General features: G+C 40.9%; 1 protein-coding gene across 1 annotated transcript in view; it reads right to left on the reverse strand.

The window, feature by feature from the left end:
* zmp:0000001082 (integrin alpha-D) overlaps nt 1–12,379 on the reverse strand; it is a 61,825-nt gene that overhangs the window by 48,722 nt on the left and 724 nt on the right.

Here is a 12,379-nt window from a genome sequence, read left to right on the forward strand (position 1 = left end):
GGAATTGAGTTCGTGACCACTGATATATAGGGAAATATATTATCTTTCCATAAGGGTAGCTCCTTGTCACGTGATAACAGAGCGCAGTGAAAGAGAGTGATTCACAGCTAATATTAACCAACCTAAATCTGCTTTAAACTTAAGAATGTAAAGATGAAGTTTAATTGGTTATGTGATAGAACGGTGGACCGGGAATAGAGAGTGAATGGGGTATGTATGCAGGTGTGTATGTGTGTGCATACGTGCCAATGCTGCTCCCTCAGTGGTGACAAACAGGTGGATTTGTCACACACACACACACACACACACACACACACACACACACACACACACACACACACACACACACAGTGTTTCACTCTTCAGGAATCAAACTCCCAGTGACTGACTCACAGTGACTCTGAACATGAAACTGACACACCACAAACTATCTGAACATAAATGTGAATGACCAGCTTGAGCTGTAAGGAAACTCACCCCAATGATGTAGCGGAGGATATTTTGCTCATCACATCTGCTGAGGACATTTTTATCATCATTATCACTGGGCTCTCCATCTGTGATGATCACCAGGGCTTTCTGAGCGTTGAGATCGGCTCCAGACGACGCGTCATTCAGGAGATTCGTTCTGGTGATTTAATAAATCATAAATAACAACATATCAATATTTGATCAGTGTCAACATGCCTCTGTAGTTTCTACACCAATGTGTTTTAACTTCTAATTTAAAGAACTACAAAGTCCAACTTTATCAGACCAGATCAAAAGAGCAAATCTACAGAAAGAGCTATCATTATGTGCATTTCAAGACTTTTCCTCTTAAAGTGTAAATTCAGTGATCATTCATAAACAAATGAAAGTTTCACTCACAAGACATAGTCGATTGCTTTGTGTGTGTTTGTGAGAAATTTCATGTGTTTCTCTTTCATGAGTTTCTCTTCAGCGGAGCCGTTCTGATAATCATTGAAGTCGAACACAGTTCTGATCTCTTTTGAAAACTGGACAGCAGCAAACTGACACACAGAGAGACAAACAACAAGCACACGTGCCGTTAACATCATTAGCAAACTATAGACGGTCACATGTCAATATTTCCACATTAAAACACTGTAAAAATAAAAATTCATTCACTCAACTTAACTTTTTGAGTTATCTTTTTACACTGACTCAGATAAGTTGTCTTTACATAGAATATTAAGTATGTTCAACTTGCCAAATTTAATGTTGTTTGAATTTATAAAGTTTAGTTGGATTAACTTTATGAAAGTAAAGTGAACTTACTTTAAGTTTTCAGTACAAACGTTCCCTGTAAACTGGGTTTGAAATTAACACCCACCAACCAGCCAAACGCACATCAATTCACTAGCCAATTTGGCGGGTTCATAAATTATGTTCTATCACTTTGCAAGCCATCGCTATCAGAGCTCTTCCCCTAAAATTAGCAAAACAAAGCGTAAACAGGTCGCAAACTGAGAGGAGTGCAGCACCGCGTCTTTAAAATGAGAAGATAGCCTATTCTATGACCGCGTCTATTCACGCACCCAACAGCTGTTCAAATTCATGCCGGGCCACAGTTTGCCATTCAGTTTTCTAAAATACAATGATTTGGGACAGATATATGTAAATTCTGACTTCACCCTAGTCTGCAAGGCTGTGTATTGTGCATTTTAATAATTAAGGTTTGTTTTTGTGCCTAAATAAAGTGCTTCATGTACAGAAATAATAATCGCCATTTCTCTTCGTGTTTACGCAGTTCCCTTTCAATACTACACTCGTACTGCGTTGTATGCTGTTAGGCTAGACGCATATGGGGAAAACTCCTTTTCTCCGATTTCTGAAGCCTTTTTCAATCACGCAGTGAAACTGTACGGTCATTGGTTTGTGTAGTTGTATTGAAACGAACCAACGACGCAAGCCTATGGTGAGCGAGCGCGCCAGAGCCTGCCAAAAGGGGCGGGCATCTGGCTATATAAGCGGGCGTCTCACCTAGGCAGACTGATTCATTCTCCTTCAGCGATGACGATCACTTCGCGCTGGATCTCGAGACTTGAAGCCGCCTTCGCCTGCAAGCAGCTGGATTCGCCACTTCCTGCAAGCTGATCAGCTCGCTTCTCCTCTGCTCGCAACTCTCTACTCGCTGCTCTCAAGCAGCTCTGATCAGCGCGTGGCTTCTCAGCAGCCAGATCAACTCGCAGTACTCCAGCAGCTCTGCTTCCCGCGCCGCTCTCTAGCAGCCCCGGTCAGCGCTTCGCTCACGAGCCGCCTGCAGCGTCAAGAGCGCTTGTGTCAGCGCTTCCCCTGCTACGGTCTGGTGAATATAACAGCCCCTGCTCTTCTTCAGTTAATCGCGCTGCTCACGAGCCTTCAGCATCCTAGAGCCCCTGTTTCAGCTCATCCAACCTGCTGTCTTCCATCAGGTGAGCATATAGAGCTTAATTTTACTAAAGCATATTCTCACTGGCGTTTGTTTCAAAATGTCGAGCCTCTGAGCGCATCTTTTGCCGGCTCCGCCCCACAAGCCGCGTTCACAGGGGACGAGCGCTCTCACTACTGACAGTGCTCAGCTGAATATGACATGACGTTCTTCCCTGACTCAGGCGAGACTCATGGTATATATTCACTCTGAAAGAGCATATTTCTCCGGCGTTTGTTGCAAAATGCCCAATCTCTGACAGCGCTCAGCTGAATATGACATGACGCTCTCCCCTGACTCAGGTGAGACTCATGATATATATTCAATCTGAAAGAGCATATTTCTCCAGCCTTTGTTGTAAAATGCCCAATCTCTTAGCGTGTCGCTTGTTGAGCTCTTCATGTTTTCCTGCTGCTCCTGGCAGGACACCACGTCTTAGTCCGCTCGGACAGCATGGCGGTGGTCTCCTTCATAAATCACCAGGGCAGGCTCTCCTCGAAACCCCTCTACACTCTTGTGAAGAGCATTCTAGTGTGGGCTCAATACAACTTACTTTCACTGAAAGCAGTGCATGTGCGGGGTATACTGAACAAGGGGGCGGACATGTTGTCACGGAGCAACCTCCCCTCGGAAGAGTGGATGCTCCACCCCCAAACGGTTGGAGCATCCACTCCAGAGGGCAGAGGTCAACCTCTTCACCTCCGAAGACAACTATCACTGCCTAACTTATTTCTCAAAGAACAGGGATGCACTGGCCCACGACTGGCCCAGTCCCCAGTCTTCTCCTTTATGCCTTCCCCCCGGTCGCTCTGATCCCCCAGGTCATCAAGCGAGTCAGGGAGGGCAAAACACAGGGTCCTTTTAGTAGCCTCACTTTGGAGAAATCGGCACTGGTTCTCAGAGCTGCCCCAACTCCTCTCAGCACCACCATGGCTGATTCCCTTGAGACGGGATCTCCTCTCTCAAGCGAACGGAACAATTTGGCACCCCCGGCCCGAGCTGTGGGCTTGCATGGTCTCGACCTCCCCGAGAATATCCTACATACCATTTTGCAGGCTAGAGCTCCGTCTACAAGGCGCCTCTACACTCTTAAATGGTCTGTCTTCACTGCTTGGTGTACAGTCCGCAGTAAAGAACCATTTACATGTGACATATCTTTGATATTGTCCTTCCTTCAAGAGCTATTGGATAAGGGTCGCACACTCTCCACTCTTAAGGTCTATGTCACGGCCATAGCAGCTTCTCATGTTCCTATAGCTGGGCAGTCGGTGGGCAAGAACAGCCTCATTGTTCGTTTTTTGAAGGGGTCTAGGAGACTGAACCCTCCTCGTCCCCTCACTGTCCCTACGTGGGGCCTGTCCACGGTTCTGAGGGGCCTTAAGGGGCCCCCGTTCGAACCACTACAGTCTGCCGACTTGCGTCCCTTGTCACTCAAGACTGCCTTGCTACTAGCTTTAGTATCGGTCAAACGAGTGGGAGACTTACACGTGCTCCCAACTATGTCTGGGCCGTTGATTAAAGCTTCATTCTTCCTCTGCATGCCCTCAGTCTATGAGTTTCATAGAACGACTCATACCACTTTTACGACCCCGACCCGAGTCTGGGTCACTAGCATGGTTTTCTGTGTATTTTGTTATAAGCCCTGTTAGTGATTGTATCAGATACATCTGTCGCTCCCCTTCCATAGCACGGCGTGATTGTATTGTCTCCATATGCATCTAGCCTAATGGCATATGGCGCAGTACGAGTGTATCATCGAAAGGGAACATACTCGGTTACTAATGTAACCTCGGTTCCCTTAGATACGGAACGAGTACTGCTATTCACGGCACGACTCATGTCATCGCTTCAGTCGAATTAAATCAGTCTTCCTAGGTGAGATGCACGCTTATATAGCCAGATGCTTGCCCCTTTTGGCGAGCTCTGGAACGCTCGCTCACCATAGGCTCACGTGGCTCTGCCGCACCGTCATTGGTTCGTTTCAATACAACTACACGAATCAATGGCCGTGCAGTTTCACTGCGTGATTGAAAAAGGCTTCAGAAATCGGAGAAAAGGAGTTTTCCCCATATGCGTCTAGCCTAACGGCATACGACGCAGTACTCGTTCTGTATCTAAGGGAACCAAGGTTACGATAGTAACCAAGTAAATTTTTTTCCTTATACTGACACCACTTGGTTAATTCTTGAAGTGAACTTTTGTACGTACGGTGATTCGATTCACTGTTTCAAACTGACACCTTGAACTTGAGAACACGAGTACAGAAAGACTGGACCGGTATGACAGGCCTACTGTGAGATGTCCGCAGCGCTTCCTGTCCGGTGTGCGACCGGATAACCGAACACTAAAACACTCCAATCCGTTCTCATAAATGCTACATGTTCAAGACTTTTGCCCAAAAAGCATTATACACGCAGGTACCCTTACGAAAAAGAAGTATACTTCAAGTTAATTTTATTAAGCATACTTAAGTAATATTCAAGTATATTTTTAAGTATACTTTATGTAGTAAGTATACTAGTATCAATGTACTAGTAGTAAACTTGTAAGTGTACTATTTTAATACCGCTTGGGACTAAATTGGCCCAACTGAAGTATACGTTTCAGTGTACTATAAGTGTAACAGTAGTAAACTTAAAGTACACTAGTTCACAGCTACGTTTCTCATTTGTACTGCATCTGTAGTACAAGTAAACTTAAAAGTATACTAGTAGTTTACTACTTTAATATTAGTAGTACATTTTTAGTATATGAAAGTACACTTTGAAATATACTCTCACTAAACTACTAGTTTAGTGCAAGTATACTTGTAAGTTTTCTTTATTTTCTTTCTCTTATTTAGGTCTTATTTTTTATACTTGAAATACCTTTAACTATACTTTAACTCTTTCCATTTTAAAAACATTTTATTCTAGCTTTATGAATCCTTTTTTATCAACACTTAAATATGGGTAAGTTTCATTAATTAAAAAAAAAAAAAAAAAAAACATTTTAAACAAAAGGCTGAGAAAATTGCATTTTTGTCAAAGACTACGTCCAGATGGGATTCAGAACTAAACCTCACAATCAGCGATTTGGTTTCAGATGTAATCAGTGAAGCAAAACACTTTATGATGCTTATATCATTAATAAGTAGCAAGCATCTGTGGTATTGAAAACTTTCAAAAACTTTTGTAAAGTTATTCCAAGTAAACTTTATAAGTTAAAGTAACTACATTTGTGAAGCTGAAAGTACTTAAAATTCAAAGTAAATTCAACTTAAATGAGTCAATGTAAAAAAAAAAAAAATAACTCAAAAAGTTAATTTAAAAAAATTTCCTGTTTTTTTTCTTTTCTTTTTTTTTTTTTTTCTTGTTTTTTTTTTGTTTTGTTTTTTAGTAGTGGATTGATTTACCTTTATGGATGAGTTTGAAAGTTTCTTCATAACATCTTTAATGAAGTGTTTGTTCATTTCAAACTCATGTGCTTTCATACTGGAGGATCCATCAAAGAGAAACACCAGATTGACTTCTCTCTTCGTGCATTCTGCAGAAATATCACAAGATATGGAAACACATCCGTTACACCAACTTCTTTTAGCAATTAAACTGTAAATTATTGACAAGATGGCCAATGAATCCATGTATTTCCCAAGTATTTAACATTATCTTTAATCATGTCTTTAGTCCTTAATCGAGTTGTCAATAAACATCACTTCAACTGAAATGTTACTAACTAACAAACTAACACATGTTTTACAGTACTAAAAATTGTTAAATTGCAATTCACAAGTTAGTTTGCCCATATAATCTTTAAGCTATTAAGGTTAAATTTATTTGGCTTGCTGTCCACAGTGGAGGGGCTCGAGGCAGCAGCTTCAACTCAAGCTTAATAGTGAAGATGAGTCTGGTAGCAAGATGCCTAAATTATGTTGATGGAGTTGCTGATGCCAGAGCAAGGTGAGTGGCTGCTTATATGCTCCAGCAGTTAATTGAAAGAATTTATGGGTTCACTCCTCCCGAAATTATGCTTAGGAAGTGCTAAAAGTGTCGGTATCAGCTGGATTCTGTGTCTCATCAGACCTTGGTAAGCAGAGGTAAAGTTTGAGACGGCTTGTAAACTGCTGTTGAACTGGTAGCAGATGCCGTTCAGATACGAGTTTCCATCACAGTCATGAGGAAGATACGGACTGCAGCTCTGAGAAAGAGACACAATCACATCAGAAACATCAGTAGGACCATCAATCACAAAAAAACATCTAATATAGATGTTTCTATAAACCATTTCAAAAATACAGTTCCCATTTTTTTATTTACCAAATGCCACATTTTAATGTGAACATTCTATGAATATTAACAGTTAAAGGAAGGACTTGCCCAAAATTTATCATTCTGTCATCATTTAGTCTTCCTCTGTCAGGGGATGCTATGGAATAATCGAACGAATGAGATGTGTGTCGCAGAATGAATGAATAGAGACTTTTAATTAACAGCAAGAGATAAATGTACACCACACAACTAACATAACATTAACACAAGACCATGAACTGAAGAAACAGAGGGCTTATATACACGGAGGATGATGATCAAAGAACAGCTATGACCAGAAACTAAACAAGACAGAGAAACTAAACATGACTGTGGCATAACTCCTTCCAACCCCACAACCCCTGAAGGAAGACAGCAGAGACAATGCCAAGGAACTGGATTGTGTCAAAGCAGCTTTACAGTGATAACTGGAAAATAATTCTGTCTGCACAGCAGCTCTAGAAGAAAATGTCATTGTCCAGCTTAAGTAAATTCAGTATTGATTCATTCCGTTGTAAAAATCAATAGTTATTAATTTAGTTAATTTATCTATATATCAGCACTGGAGTAAACAGTGATGTCATCATCCAGCTCAGTTCAGTTCACATACAATGGTGTCAATGCAGGCAGATCAAAACACTGCTGAATATCAAATGTCAAGTGTCTCCAACTAATCAACCCAGAGGCGTCAGCGGCAAGGAACCCAAACTCCATAAGATGACAAAGCCTGCATTTACACTGATCCGATCTTTTGACCATATCCATTTTTTTGGCCAGTCTGCTTACATTCACTTTAGAAGCGACTGGTATCTTTACATTAATTCCTGCCCAAGATGATTGTCACTGATAGCTTTACATGCACATGGTAGACCCTCGGTTCTGAATGTCCGTGCTATTAAAATTATTTATATATTTCACGCCGGGTGGCCATGATTACCTGCGAGAATGGATAAGTTAACAGCTGTCAGTGTCATGGATGTTTTGCAGTGCGAATTCTGACTGAACGAATATAGACTGGAAAATAAAGGTAATTTGTGTTTGTTATTTTATCTACAGTCATTAGATCTAGAATTCTGAAGTGAAATAAAGTAATCAGGTAAGATTACATTTATTTGAATGAGAGAGAGAGAGAGAGAGAGAGAGAGAGAGAGAGAGAGAGAGGCCTACCCAGTGAAGCTTTTGGTTTATTTAAAAAAAAACATGCCGGTCTCTTTTAAATTAAGTGGCTCAGATCAGATGCGAAAAAATCGGATCTGATGCGGATTTTTGTGTTTACATGTGTGCAACAAATTCCGATCTGTTTCAAATGTGAGCAAAAAATCGGATTTTTTGTGCCAGTGTAAGTGCAGCCAAAAAATGAGAAAAAAAAAAAAACCTTAGGAGAAACCAGGCTCAGTCGGGGGGCCAGTTCTCATGATTATGATTCAGGCAGCGTTACGGGTCAGAAGTCAGACTGGGATCAGAACATTTAAAATATTTAATCCAGTTCCATCTGGTTGAAGATCAGATTCATCACGTCGGTATGGAAATGGTTTTGTTGAGGTTCTGTGCCACTGGCTGTCACTTTTCAGGGATGCATTGGGGATGCATTGTGGTTGTGTCTAGTCACAGGTCATCCATCTGATCTGGATGTTGCCCGGATCTGGCTGACTACGGTAAACCTCGGGATGAACAGAAAGACTAATATTAGCGTAGATGCCATTCTTCTTATGATGTAACGAGTATGTTGGTTGTGAACATCATCGATGAAGAAGACTTGGGGTTGATTAATAAAGACAACTTGGAACTGGGATTAACCAGTAATGACTGGGGCCAGTAGTGACTGTAGCATAGCAAACACCTCTTCCACCTCATCACATAATAATTACTCTGAAACCCAGCTCATTGTATTAACCTCAGCGGCGGGAGTGTGGGCAGAGCTCCAATCTATGCTGACGAACTCCACTAATACGCCCTCAATGACGCTGATGCCAGCTCACACACCTGGACAGACTCTGAGTTGGGCTCAGGCTCTGGGACGAAAACAGCTTCTGGCAATCGCTCTGGCTCTGTTTTCATGGTGGGCTTGGGCTCAGAGTCAGAGGAGGGCTCTGGCTCTTGCTCCATTGTGGGCTGGCTGGGCTCTGGGTCCAGAGTGGGGCTGGAGATGTCCTTATTGGTGAGGCAGATGGTAAAAGATGAGTCACACCATCACCCACTCTACATACTCGGCAAAGCTCCCTCGAGGACCATCCACGGGTCTTTGACTGCTCATTAAGCCCGGTGTAATAGAAAACAGCAGGGGTAGAGAGTGAGGCACACCAGATCGAGAAAGTCCCAAGTGTGATCCTTGAGGGAGCGATCTCCCTGCTCTAGCAGAAGCAGGTGGACTGCGTATCCCCGTAGTCCACCTGCTTCTGCTAGAGCAGGGACATCGCTTTTATTATTTTTGGTTTTTATTTTTATTATTATTTTTGCCATTTATCTGTCTGAGGTCTCATGTTCTGTCGGGGGTTGCTGTGTGATAATCCAACGAATGAGATGAGTGACGCGGAATGAATGGAGACTTTTATTGAACACCAAGAGATAAACGTACACCACATAATGTTAGCACAAGACTATGAACTGAGGAAACTGAGGGCTTATATACATGGAGAATGATAATCAAAGAACAGGGAACAGGTGAGAACTAATTAGAAACCATGACAACTAATGAATGACTCAAACATAGGCAAATACAGACAATGAAAGCTATGATCAGAAACTAATCAAGACCATGACACCCTCATGTTGTTTTACACCCTTATGACTTTCTTACTTCTGTGGAACAAAACAGGAGAATTTCCGAAGACTGTGCTGGACTGAAGCTTTCAAACTTCAAAAAAAAATTAAAAAGCGCCATGTGTAACGGACGTACACTCTAAGAAGAAATGTGTAGAAAAATGACAGCTATTATGTGTAGCATTCTAGTTTACACATTTTGTGTCAATATTTCATAAAAATGTGTTTGAGTAATTAGAACGTTTTACACATATTATGTGTAGTTTTAAAATTAACACATATTTATTCACAGCATCAACACAATCTGTGCAGCCAAGAACACCTGTAATGTGTTAATATTACACATTTACACATCTTTGTGTTCATTTCAGAGGTGAAGATCAGACCTCCAAAACCAAGACCATTCAAGACCAGAGGTGTGGTCGAGATCAGACCTTCCAAGTCCATTCAATCAAGATAATTCATTAATCGTGTGACTATTGAATATTAATAATTAGCACCTGCTGTTAAAAGCACAATTTTGTGAACCATGATGGAGATCAGGGTTTGCTTTAGTTGAGCTCTTGACCCTTTACTTTTTAATAGTAAATTTTGTTTGGGCTGCTGTAACTGAGTTATAACAGCCAGACAAGCAAAGAGAAAAGATGGTCAGGTGGTGTTGGTAATGTTTTCACATAATCATAATTTGGACCTGAATCACTGAACTCATTTAGAGTTAGATTTACATTATTGATTACAGCAGCACTGTGATTCTACAGCAGAAGATCAGCTTTTTCAATATAATCCAAAGGATTTCTCAAAAGTTGTTCTGATAAAAAAACAAACAAACAAGCTTTGTCTTAGACACACACAGACATCAAGAATCAGCCTGTGAATCTCAACAACAGTGACAATCAACATTCTGATAAACAGATCAACTCTGAACATTAGAAAACAAGCTACTAAAAAGTCACATAAACAGAACCAAATAAAATAGTGAGAATAAAGGAAATTACTAAGACAATTCAGCTCATAATTTATTCATTAATTTTCTAAGAAACTATCAGATTAAACTTCGATCAGAGGGAGACGACAGATCACGCATCATGTTTGTTTTCTTTATTTTGCAAAAAGCACATCATTTTGTTTTTGCTCTGAGTGTACACAAATAAAAGAAGATATTTCACAGATTAAAATGGTGTATAACTCTTAATTGTATGGGCAAAATTGACGGAGTATTTTGAGTCTCTTTCATACTGATAAGAAAAAAAGCAAGGTGGTATCGCCAACGCGATCGCCAACTCAAGGGGGTTAAAAAGTGAAGGGTCAAGAGCTCAACTAAAGCAACCCTGATCTCCATGGCGGTGACTTAAAAACTGATTTTCTCCTTTGGTGATTCTGCTTGTTAACATCAGATCACCTTCCTGACACATTTACTGTGTTAAAATCATAACACAATGAATGTGTCAGAATTAACACAACAAGTGTTATCCCTAAACTCACACACTGATGTGTAAGAATTTTGTCTATTGTAAGTTTAAATTTAAAATGTTTTTGATTTTAACATATAGCCTATGTTTAAATGTTTTTCAACTTAATTTAGCAATTTAATATATAAATCTAAAGTATTACTTTATATAAATATAAAGTAATGAATTGAATAAAACGTTGTTTAAATGTAGTGCGTTTAAACGTGACATCTATGAAAGAGCCTGTGTACAAAGAGAATCGCAATGCTGACAAGCCATGTTCAGTAACAACTTTTGGATTTGAAATAAAAATAAGTAAATGTTGTGTTTATGATATACAGCCACGGATCAGTTGCGCACTGCAAACACGGCAGGTGTGAAAGCACAATAGCACGTGTTGTCCTGCAACGCATATGAAACGGGCGTTAGAGCAGGTGGTGTGAACTGGACGGACTACAACTGACATGACTCAAAGCATCGCATGACTTCAAGATTTGCAATATAGTGCACAAGTTATAATGACCACTTTTCAGATGCATAATAGCTTCAGTCCCAGTTCACTGGAATTGCCTAGAAAAAAACACTTTCACATTCACCTTTCGTGTGGGTTTGTAATGATATGAGGGAGAGTAAGTGATGACAGACTGAATTTCAGGGAAGTTTTAGAGAGTTGCCAATTTCTCTCCTACAATTTACACTGGTATGACAGTCAATAAAAACATTCCTGCAGTGTTTCCCGCTCTTCAGTGGACACGAGTACAGAAGAGACTGTGATCAGGAGTCAAACGCTGAAGTGAATAATGAAGGAAGCTGCTGAACTTACAGTCAAGCGTCCGACAGCAGCAGACGACACAGCAGTAGACATGCCAAAGAACCGGACGCTCTCTGAGCCTGTCAATCATCACCAGAGAGAGAGAGACCTCAGTATGACAGGACAAACTCAAACCACAACACAGTTAGATGCAGATGAAACAGATGCACAAAGGTTTGTGTGAGACGATGGAAGTCAACAGAAAGTCTATGACAGATAGTGTGTGTGACGCTGATACCTGGCCAGTGCAGCGGTCTGCAGGACAGCAGATCTACTGTGCAGCTGTAAATTTCACCTGTTGAGTTTCTTTTTAATGGGGCTCCAACGATGATCCTGCCAAAAACACCCTCACAATCAATCAGTCAGAAAACACCTAGCAACCACACAGAACAGCCTAGCAACCAGTGTGTGTGTGTTTCACTCACTGTTTCCTGTTTTCAAACTCAGACTGATAAACGCTGTAACCAAAGAAATCTTCTGCCGTGCCGTTAAATCTCAGTGGATGTTCAGTGTCGATATTGAAGGCCTCTGAAAGAGACGCTGGAGAAGTGAGAGAGACTGTTGAGACATCACAAGATGTTTGTGAGACTTTTTCTTAAAGATCCACGGAGTTTCTCTTCCTGTTTGACAGTGTTTCATAAGACACTGAAACAGCCAAAAC

The sequence above is a fragment of the Ctenopharyngodon idella genome, chromosome 1, assembly GCF_019924925.1.
Source record: "Ctenopharyngodon idella isolate HZGC_01 chromosome 1, HZGC01, whole genome shotgun sequence".
NCBI classification, from domain to species: Eukaryota; Metazoa; Chordata; class Actinopteri; order Cypriniformes; family Xenocyprididae; genus Ctenopharyngodon; species Ctenopharyngodon idella.